The 11,508-nt window shown below is 37.6% G+C and overlaps 1 protein-coding gene across 2 annotated transcripts in view; it reads left to right on the top strand.

Moving 5' to 3' along the window:
* Positions 1-977: 977 nt before the first annotated feature.
* The window catches only part of LOC109085174 (forkhead box protein P4), a 123,538-nt gene continuing 113,007 nt past the window's right edge, over positions 978-11,508 (top strand). The window contains exon 1 of one of the 2 annotated variants that reach the window (XM_042734257.1): positions 978-1,550. The gene's annotated coding sequence lies outside the window, so the exon portion shown is untranslated. The remainder of the gene's footprint in view (positions 1,551-11,508) is intronic. The other variant, XM_042734256.1, reaches the window with a different exon arrangement.

The following is an 11,508-nucleotide window of genomic DNA, read 5'->3' as shown; positions in this document are numbered from 1 at the left end:
TTTTAGGAGGGCGTGGACGAGTCTTAACTTTTATAAAGAATATCTCTTTGGGTTTGAGACTTTAGTCTTTGCAACTTTAGGGATCTTGTCTATTCACGAACAGCTTGTAACACTTCAAAGAAAAAGGAAAACTTGAAATCGCATCATATGACCACTTTAAATGTTTATATTTTAAGTAAAGATCATGTTCCATAGAGATATTTTGTAAATTTCCTACTGTAAATATATCAAAACTTCATTTTTGATTAGTAATATGCATGGCTAAGGACTTCATTTGGACAACTTTAAAAGTGATTTTCTCAAGATTTTTTGCACCTTCAGATTCCAGTTTTTCAAACAGTTGTATCTCTGCCAAAAATTGTCCTATCCTAACAAACCTCAATGGAAAGCTTATTTATTCAGCTTTCAGATGATGTATAATTCTCAAAAAAAAAAAAAAAAAAAAAAAAAAAATTCCTTATGACTGGTTTTGAGGTCCAGGGACTCACATACACACAGTAAATGGACTTATATAATAGTATTATACGTAGCAACATATCATATGTATATGTATATAATGGTAAGTATAAATATATAAGACAACTTATTGTAGCCTACTATACAGTGTTATCTCTCTATATATCTATCTATAATATTTTAAAAAGGATAATACACTTTTTAAACAATAGTTACCATTATTAATCGTAAGTAGAAGAAGAATATTTAGAACAACTAATTCTATTTTTTTTTTTTTAACAATTATTGACAACAACAAAACCAAAGTATGATTGAATGATGCCAAGCAGCAAGAACAAACTTGTTATTTGCTGAGGAGTAGATGAGGAACAGGTAACGGTTCCCGTGGTGAGTATGTCGTTTACTAACATCTGTTGCTCGTCGGTAACCACAATGGCCAAACTAAACCCGTGATGCGCGCGCAGGTGAAGAGATCAGCGCCTGTAGCGCGCGAGGTTTTGTGTTGTGCTTCAAGAAGCAGCAGCGCAGAAGATGTGTGCGCCCCCGTTCTAGACGCATTACGGTAGACCAAACTGTCCCCTAACACATCGCCAACACAAGACACAAGCGGAGTAATTCAACACTGATTTCTCTGCGAATGAGCGAGGAACAGACGAGATGCCAAAAACTCCAGCGAGAAGCATTATTGGGACTTTATGAAAACTCACCGTGTGACTAACTGAAAGAAACACAGAAGACCTGAAGCGACGAGGAGGCGTAAAGAGCCGCGTGCTTGTTCTTCATGAACTTTGCGGAGCGCTGTGACCATGCAGCCTTTGAGCTAGTGCACGATTATTGTTTCCACTTATCACCATACTGAGTGACCAGTCTGAGAGAGAGGAAGCCAGTCAAAAAGGAAAGGAAGACTAATAAAGACAGTTGTCGTTGAAAGTAATGGTCTGAAGACATCACTCATAGAACAGGATTTTTTTTTTCTTTTGCGTTGCTCTGCTGAAGGTTTCTGGAATCACTGGGACATTCGCGAGAGCTGGAGCGACACATCCACATGGTCCAGCCGTAGAGTGAAAGTAGAGTTCTTCACAATATCCTAACAGGTTCATATCCACTTTTTACTTCTTCTTTTTCTTTCTTTCTTTCTTTCTTCTTCCTATTTGCTCCTCGCGAGATTAAGCGTTTATAATATTAAAATATAACGTATCCCAGATTTGAATGCATGGACGCGTTATAACACACACACTTATTCAGATAAATAGAAAGAAATATTAGAGTCAGTGTATTTTCTTAGACCTTTGCAAATGTGATACTAAAGCTCTCAGTGTCAAAATTGATTTGACGACGCAACTTTTTTTTTTACTTCACACTTTTAAACCGGAGATGAAAGCGTGCTATTATTCTGTAGCCTACGAGAGAATAATATGCTAACTGAATATGAATTATAGATATGCACATCTTTGTTAAAATACATAATTATTAACGTTGAAAGGTTTTAGATAAAAATGAACCCCGATCGTGAAAAAGACTGAAAACAAGTTTAGTGAACATGTGCAACTGAGTTTGAAAATATCACCTGCTTTGAAATCTGATCAAAACGAAAAAACAATACAAAAAACAAAACAACAACAACAACTTTTAAACAGATCAGATAAAGTTATTTGGAATAAACCTATGTTAGTGTGCATTTATTTATTTTATTTTATGTATTTATATATATTTTTCCCCGATACGCTGCCTCCACAGAAACGTAGAAATCATATATTGCTTGGCCTTGGCAACAAAACTTTCCTTATAAACAATTTAAGATAATAAACAAAACCGAAGCATGCACATAAAGTAAAAAGTTAAATTACGCTTATTTTATGTAAATTGGCTTAATTTATTTCTTATTATCCGTGAAGGTGATTGTTTTTAACAGGCCTTCAGCAAATACTACTCTGATTGTAGGCAAATAACCCATAACTTCTGACTGGTAAGTTTTAATTTATATAAAATGTTAAGAAATAATCATTTATTATAGCGGAACATGAAGAGAAATAAAGCGAATGTATTTAAGATTAGCCTATTGTTTAGTGTCGATTGTACCAATGTGTTACTAAGACAAATATTAAAAATGTTACGAATTATATAAAATAAATATAAAATAATATTAACTTGGCAAGCATGATTAGCCTATTTATAATCATTAATTCAAATGCATCAGTTACAGCGAGGCACAGTGACATAAGTAAGTTTCGTATTGATGCAAAATAAGATTTCAAACATGAAAAAGTATTAACTTTTTCAGTAGGCTATTATTATTTTTAACTAGTCAGTTTTCGCCTCGCCTATAGGCTACGAACTAAGAGACAGATTCTTGACTATCTTAAGTGATGCAAAACTTAATGTCTTTATTTAGTGATTAATTTTTACACAGATGTATGAACAAAAATAACTTTTTCCTTTGTTTTTAAACCGTACAGTTAATGGATTGTTATTCTTTTGGTGTTCAAATCAGCGCTGTTAGTTTCGCCCACAAACACTCGCAACAGCAAAACTAACACAAAACAAACCAGCAAAAATGTAAAGATGTCAGTCCGGGGCATTAAAAGTGAATCTGCCGAGGGAACTACAGCTCAGGAGCTGAACCAAGTAAAATATAATTTCGCTCTCTTTATGTACTTTGTTTTTAAGAATACATCTTTGCATAAGTCAAAGAAAAATACATATTTGCATCATCATCTTCCTCATAATCTGGCAGTGTGTAAATCTCATGTTATTTAGAACTGATTGATGGAGCTTTGAACACAATTCATTTAAATGTAATATAAAGTATAGGTGAGTCTTTGCTTCACTGTTGAGATTTACTGCACAATGCAACTGTACCTATATTAAATCACAAGATGAACAATGAGGGAGAATGCTAAATTATTTACTTTGATGTAGTAAAATATTTTTGACATTTTCAATTTAGTTATCTAATCTTCATCTTTTTACTAGCAGCATTTAAACCTAATAAAAGGGCTTTGGAATTTATTTTATGAAAGCGTGCTTTCATAAAATAATATTTAGTTTTTTATATACACATCTGTGTGTAAAGACAAAAAAATAATTTATTGAACTAAAACCTTTTTTTTGTCTCGGAACTGTACTTGTTTGTTTTTACAATGTCTGTTCTTTGATATATTGCCTCTTATGATAAACAGATTCCCTGCTAATTGAAATGTGACGTGTAAATGTAGATGAACATAAGCATAAAGTGATGAATACAATTTACATTTGATCTGCTTGTGCGATAGATGAGTGGAGTGATTGAATGATGTTATGTGCTTAGAGTAAAAGTGATAATTCATGAAGTTGATAAAGAATACAGCATTTCGTTCAGAGGGGGCATGAAAATGGCAGTAAAGTGGGTAATTTAGTTACTTGCATGGCCGTCAAGCAGCTGCAAGCGGCAACAGCTACACCTCAGCTGATAGTTTTAGCACTCTATTTCTAACGGCGGACACCAGACTACTTTAGAGTTCTGGTTATAATTGATATATCACTTGTTCTGTGATAAGTGATTGTTTTATGCTGTTCTTCATGTTTATACAGACTACTAACCTCACTTTCGGAGGTCTTTTAAATATGTTATTTTGATGAATGTGTGGATTGCATGGCAGGCTGGTATTCAGCCCACTGTGGGTATTTTTCTGGGTAGAGAAGGTCTGGAATGTGTTTGTTTTGGACGTTGATGTTGAGACTAAGCTGATGCCATTTGTACATTTAGGCATGTTGCTTTTTTTAGGAACATTCGGTGATTGAAACTTTATTTGAACAACCAGTTTTCTGCTAATGCAAATATATGTCGGTGTGTGCTGTGCAAAAAGCATTTAGTGTGTGTGTGTGTGTGCTCTCTTTTCAAATTCAGATGAGCCTCAGTCAAGTGATTTAGAGGTAAATTTAAGTTTTCCGATATCACGGGTGGTTTTAACACAAAGCACTCTGGTTCTCGTGAAGCACTGTCCCTTAGACCCTCACATGGCATATCCACCATTAAACTCTTTTACCGTTCCAAAAATAATGTTAGTTTTCACACAAGTGCATTTTTAACCAAAGCATTTTGAAGAGCAATACATATCCATCTCTAACTGATTAGGAATTTTTTTTAATTTTTTTTGTCAACCGTACTTTTGGCCACCTCTGCTCTATGGAACATGTTTGTGTGAAAAATGTCATGCCTGCGTTCTCCCTTTCATATTTCAGCTGACCTTACGTCAAAAGGTCAGGCAGGAATTTTTACGCTCGTTTGCGTCTTTGAACACACCAGCTCCGGCACTGACCAGCGGCAACCACCACCAGCCGTAGATTAAACATGTGGTTTTAATTTAAGATGTTTTCTGGTGGAACGAGGCTGAGGCTGAGCATTTTTTAGTGGATGCGAATAATAAATTATGCACGTTTTTAGACAGTGAGGGCTGCTTTTATTGCTAGTCGGAGAGTGGTGTCATTTTCTCCTCAAACTCTGAGCCTTGAAAGGGGAAAAAAGAAGCTAAAAAAAATTGACACTAAAGCAATTTCAACCAAGTTCTGCATCTGTAAATTAAAATCCCAAAAGAGACCAGAGTGATGGATGTTTTCCAGATGACAATGCTGATATGATTAGTTGATATCGAAAAGGTCTGGCATTAACGGTTTCAACTTTGAGAGAGACCAGACTGCAGCACGGAAGTTCCGTCTCGGCGCTCTGTCAGCCTAAGATTCTGCTTGATGTTGTTTTTTTATGGTGTATTTATTTCCAATGTCCACTTGAACTCTTAAGCACAGTTTTCTTTACCGTGGCCTCAGTGGCACATTTTTTTGCAGTTTTTTGGTTTTCGTGCACAAGGTTTCCTGTGTGGGGAGGCTTCACGCCGGGTTTCGGGAGAGTGCCAGGCTGTTATGAGGTGATGACTGTCTTAAAGAATGACCCTAGCGTTTGCTTAGAGAGAGGAAGGGCCCATTTCCGATGAGCTGGGGAAATGTAGTAGAGGGAAAAGCAGGGTGTTCACTGGACGGAAATGACAGTACTTGAGTCTGAGACGTTGATCATTACTTCTCTATATCCATTAGCCGAGCACCTCAGGAGAGATTATTGGCAGTTCAGGGCCGCAGACGCGGTGGAAAGTGAACTAGTGCACTGCACGGTCAGTCGCCAGTTGCAACTAGCTTTTTTTGACCGAAATGATTCAAGTTGGTTTGATGAAGAACATTGTGCATTGATTGTTGAAGCCTAGATAGTGTCTAAGGGAGGATGCAACCTGAAGTCATAAACTTGCTCCTTGTGGCCACCGAAGGTGCTTCTGCTAACTTTGCGTTCCAGCTGACAGCTGTATTTGTGTTATGGATTTTCTCTCAGTCCGCCGTCTCCCCCTTTGAGCCTTCACCCCCTCCACGGAGATCTTTATAACGCCGTTCGCTGTATATTTTAAAAGCCCAGCGTAATGCTGACAAGCCATCATGTCCATCAGAGAACAGCAGAGAGCAGGCGCATCAGTAAAGCTCTTTGGGAGAGATGGGAGCAAACTTTCGGCACTGTCACAAAAGACGTGACGTGATGTCAGAGTGACAGCTGCGGCTTGTTTGAATGCATCTTAGTAAAGTTTTCCAGAGAAGCCCAGTTCTATCGCTGATAAAATTCCGCTCGTGACGCCAAACGCTAAGCTCTCAAAACAGTGATGGTGATTACTGAAAACTTCTGCCTAAACAGGAGAGGAGAAAACCTCTGATGTTTTATTCCTCTCCGCATTGCCTGGCTTTGTTGGGTGGCAGTGGCGGGAGGAATTCCTGTCAGTGTTGCCGGCCGAGGTAAACCTTAGTCCGGGTTTAAAACTCTAATCCACCCCCAGCCGCCGAAGGTGCGAGCGGTTCGTTCCTGAGGGAGTTTCTGGCGCTGCACTGTACGCTTGGATAAATCCCCCTCCCCATATAAGTAATAACCATATAAATGCATCTAATTTTCATTCACTAATCCGTAAAGTAGCAGCGGAATGGAGAAGTGTTGGTTTCTTTTATGGTATTAGTAATGGGTAACAAGGGGATGCCTACTTAAGTTATTTGCATTTGAAATGGACGAACATGATGCATCTTCTGACAGAATTATCTTTTAACCACATGTAAAACAAAATCAGATTCATCCTTCTGTTTTTGATTGACGCATTCTGACCCTTTTTCTTCTGTCCCTCTTGTAATTCCTACACAACTTTCTTACACAATTTTCATTTTCCTTCCAAAGAAATCACATTTTCAAAATGTATATCATGTTTTAAATACCCAAATCCATGCATTTCTTGGTGTTGTGTAAGGACTTGTCTTTTTTTTTCCTATCCTCTGACGGTTTTGTGGTGAAGTGTCTTGTCTTGGTGGGGGGTGAAGAGTACGAGAAGTGCAGCGCAACACACTCGCACTGCAGGAAAAAAGCATGTTATCTAGTGCTAACCATCACACGCCGAATAATGCAAGGGCTTTAACACATGGAGACAGACACAAAAACACAGAAAAAACTTCTTTAGCTAGGTTTGGTAGAAATATATGTATAAAAAAATAAAAAATAAAAATCTATCAGTATTTTTATGTGATCCAAGATAATAATAATAGTTATTATTTTTCACCAGTTTAATTGTTTATTTTCTAAAAAGGTGTACTGATATGTTAAAAAAGTGAATTGTATAAAAATTTTTTTTTCTAAAACCAGCATTTGTTAAGATGGCACAGAAGACGGAGCAAATATAGTATATATTCATGTTTTCAGAAAAATGAAGAGATAAAAAAAAGGATTGATTTTTGCTCTTAGTTTTAAATTGTGTGATGAGCGCTGCTAACCGTTGGTTAGAGTTGCCTTTTGCTCTCGGCTGTGGTCTGTGAGCATTGTTGACCAGGGGACATCTGCCACTATATTATCCCCAGCTGTTATCTGAATAATTGTATAGTAACCCCCCTCCACACACACACAGACAGCCCCTCACTCTCCATTCATCGGAGCGCTAAAGGGAGAAGTCAGGGAGAGTATTTTCCTACAGAGGGTCTTGGAGTGAAGGAGGGGTGGATGGGTTAGGAGAGCCGGTCAGACTTCATACCGGTTGAGCTTTTCTTGCCGGTAGGTTGGGGGCACGATGGGGCTCTGTCTGCCCTCGCGGTCACTGCCAGTCGGCTGACATCTGTAATGGGATTCTACATCCGTACCCCCGCTTCCCTGGGAAATAACCCAGCCGCTAAACCTAGGATTACCACTCCTGTCCAGGACTTTTCCACAGGAGTGGATAAGTTTTGTGCTTTGTTTTCTCTCTCACACACACTTTTCAATTCACTCCCACAGTCTTTTTTTTCTTTGCATGGCACTGGCTTTTTTTTAAAGCTCTGGTTGGTATGAATAAACAAAGTGCTTTGGAAAATGTTATTTATTTATTTTTCTTAAATATTATAAAATGTACTTTTTATTCATAATTATTTAATTCAAAGCAGACTAAATAATTATTGCATGTACTGTACTGTTAATGCTTTTTTTTAATATTTACTTTTACAATGATATTGCACCATAAAATAACTAAATTTAAATTTTAATTTGTTGTTTTGTAGTAGTTTAGGAAGATGTTTTAACATTGCATGTATATAAATGTCTGTAAGTGGGAAAAGAAAAATGCAAACCTTACAAATCTATCCTCACTCAGCATTTGTAAAAAAAAAATTGTAACATTTTTAAAATGGCAGATTTAGAAAAGGCTGTTGTGTGTGTGTGTGTGTGTCTTGTACTTTTTTTCAGCATAGCTTTAATATACTTTGTATTTTATAGCAGAGATTCAATGGGTGTTGGCACCCACAACTGTCTATATAGTGATATAATTTGAACTAAATTATCTGTAGCTAAATAAATATGTCATGAGCAATTTTCCATTGATGTCCTCTTTGCAGCTATTTGATAGGCTTTATCCAGGCTTTCACACTCGCGCCCACCCACATACCGAAAAGGCAAACTCCAGCCCTGGTCTGTCTTCAACTCTGATCACCGGATGACACCAGGGCGACTTGAAGTGGTGTGACCTCTCGAACTCTTTCTTTCTTACCTCTCTCTTATTCCATATTCTTTAAATCTGTGTGTCGGAAGACATTTGTGCACAGACATCGTACCTTTTCAAATTAATTAGTCTCCTGGCATCCTTGAACTCGCGTTGAAAGGGGACTGAATGCTTTAATTAAAAAAGGAATGATGGCCAAATTCATTTTCCTCCGCACACATGTGCTTTTTATGGGGAGGAATTGCATCGCTGTGATATTGGGATGACATGGCATTCTATGTTTTTTTTTTCACTTTCAATTTGAATTGCCTTTCATGACATGACCCATGCCCGGATTTTATTAAAGGAATCTACATGATAAAAGTTGCAGATAACTTTAGAGAGAAATGTGTTGTGATTGTATGCTTAATTTTGAAACTAGCATACCTAATTTTTACTTCATTTCTTTTCAATCAAGCGATCGCTTTTATCAGATAAAATTGTGAACGGATGAAAGGCTGAAGCCTCAGATGTAAACCCATTCCTTGCATTAAAACCTGATTAAATTTGTTTAAAGAGTTTACATGCATTTTATCATTTTATCACATTCAGAGACGTTTCTACGCCTGGGTTCTTTGAATAGGTTGTGAGGAAGGAGTTTTTCTTGTGTGATCTTTTGTTAAGTGTTTGGTTGCCATAATTGCTGTGCAGTTCATAGAGAAACAAAAAATAAATTAATTAATTTCCTGAACAATTAGAGAATTTTTTTTTGAAATCTGCAGATAAGAAGAAAAAAACGGGCATTATGACCACTGGACACAAGTGAGCTGTTCTGCTCTATCATATCTTTTTTTATTTTGTTTTGCCTCTCCCCCAGATTTCTTTTGAAATTTTTACAATCTGTTAGTAATGGATAAAACACAAATGCAGAATTTCTTCAAGGACTAACATAATTTTATGATTTGCTTTAAAGGTATAAGCAAAATAAGCTGAACCTACAATACCAGTGTTCAAAAAAAGTTACTTGTAAATCTAAAAAATATAACACTCTTTCTAAAACTTGCTTATAGATAGATAGATAGATAGATAGATAGATAGATAGATAGATAGATGTATTTTTTTACACATCAACAGGCAGTTTTGGAGTCGAAGGAAAGAAGGAAACGTTAACAGCGGTGAGTTAGGCTGAAGTCGACATCTCTGGCATGTCAGATTTTTTATGAGGCTTTATGCTGGGCGTTTGTAAAAAGCTGGCCGGAGAGAAGTTTCCAGCACATCTCCTGGGTGCTATTAGGCTGAGACGTCTGCGAGCGCAAACCTCCACCGTCCCTCCCGGTAACGCTCCGCGGTTTAGAGCAATCACTTTCCGCACACCAGCTTGCCATGGCTAATTTCAAAAACACAGCCGTGGCTTGTCCCTCACACTCCCCTGCAAAAAAAAAAAAAAAAAAAAGCCTAAACCCTGCAGGCAACATGTTTGATAATTTGGATTTTGTTTCACTTTGGATTCTGATTTGAAAACTTGTTTGAACCTGTTTATAAGTGGCCCAATCAAGTACCATTTTTTCCCTGAAATGTTTTGACAATAGACCTTTTTTTTTTTTTTAATATTAAAGAGGTGAAGTGTTCAGCCCATCCAGTTACTTTACTTTCTCCCTCCTTCTTGTCCAAAAGGATGTTAGGAGTGAAAAAAAAAAAAAACATGGGATGGCTGCATTAGGAACCAAAGGGGTGCTTGATTGACTGGCGGTAAGCCAGTTGAAGTCGAACCCCTCAGTGGAGTAATCAGCATCCCCCAATCATTCAATAAACACCTAATCAGACTCATTGACCCACTCCCTGTAGGAAGCAAAACCTGTGGTCACACTCACACCTTGAGGGAGACCTTGTGGATGAAGTGTAGCCTGGCTGCCCTCCGTTAAGGTCTCCAACTTTTCGATAAACGTTCAATAGTTTTTTAGTTCTCAACCGGGGTTTATTATCGACCGCTGTGGTTCAGTAAGACTCATAGGTTTGCGTGTGGTCAGTCAAGTTCTGGAAACTCTGTACTCCATGTTATGGAAACCCCCCAAAATAAACGCTGAATGTGAGGAATTTGATAAATGCTCTGATTAGTTGACCACCCTATTTTACAGATAAAGAATGAACGTAATGCAAGAGGAGGAGGGGGAAATGAAAGAAAATATATGTGGCTATTCCAGTAAAAAATAGAATTAGTGTCTCATCACCTGTTTTATCTCAGTTTATTAATGTGTCGTCCTCAGCAGCTCATCCCAAGGTTGTCTGGCGAAATCGTTTTAGCGCCGTGTGTGTTGGCTGACTTTCAGAGCGACGCGCCTCTCCAGCCGAAGCCTCCTTCTCACCCGACTCTGACATGCACTGTCTTATCTTCTTGACAACTTTGTCCACAGAGACGTTCCAAAGATATTGATATTACAATGTATTTTATTGTAATGAAATATGTGTTAGGCTTTACTTTGTCAAATATGACTTATCGCCCCCCTTAGATCCTCTGTCTGAGGAATCTGGGATGCCGTACTGTTAGAGTTGCTCTGAAAAAAACTTAAAGGCTCATAAAAAAAGAGCTGCTTTTTGCTTGTCTGAAAAGCACATTTGTATCTTTGGCTTCTCCTCTTTCTTTAATTTGGCTAAAGGTTCACCTCCAGCCGAGACAGCAGTTCAGAAACACCTCAAATATATATACACACACACACACTCTGCTGGATTATATGAGGAAATAATTCCATACAGACATCCATCCTGCAAAAGTATTATTCTCTCGTTCTATCCCCAACACACACACACACTCGCTCTCTTTCTCTTTCCTTTTTCCTTATATTCCTGCCTGGTAATGAGAATGTGTTAATGAGAGTGAGAGATCTTTTGGGTATAGCGTAATTTATCAGAAAGGCATAGTTTAAAAAAGAAAAAAAAGAATGAGAGCAGAGACAGCCCTTCAAAGAAATTCTATTCTTCTTATTTCTGAATGTTTGATGAGACATTGAAAAGTTTTCTAACGTCATGCGGCCCGAACAGTACGCTGTCTAATCACGCTTCACAGAAAAAT

Source organism: Cyprinus carpio, chromosome B11, assembly GCF_018340385.1.
Source record: "Cyprinus carpio isolate SPL01 chromosome B11, ASM1834038v1, whole genome shotgun sequence".
Lineage (NCBI taxonomy): Eukaryota > Metazoa > Chordata > Actinopteri > Cypriniformes > Cyprinidae > Cyprinus > Cyprinus carpio.
This window is presented reverse-complemented; position numbering and strand designations above follow the sequence as displayed.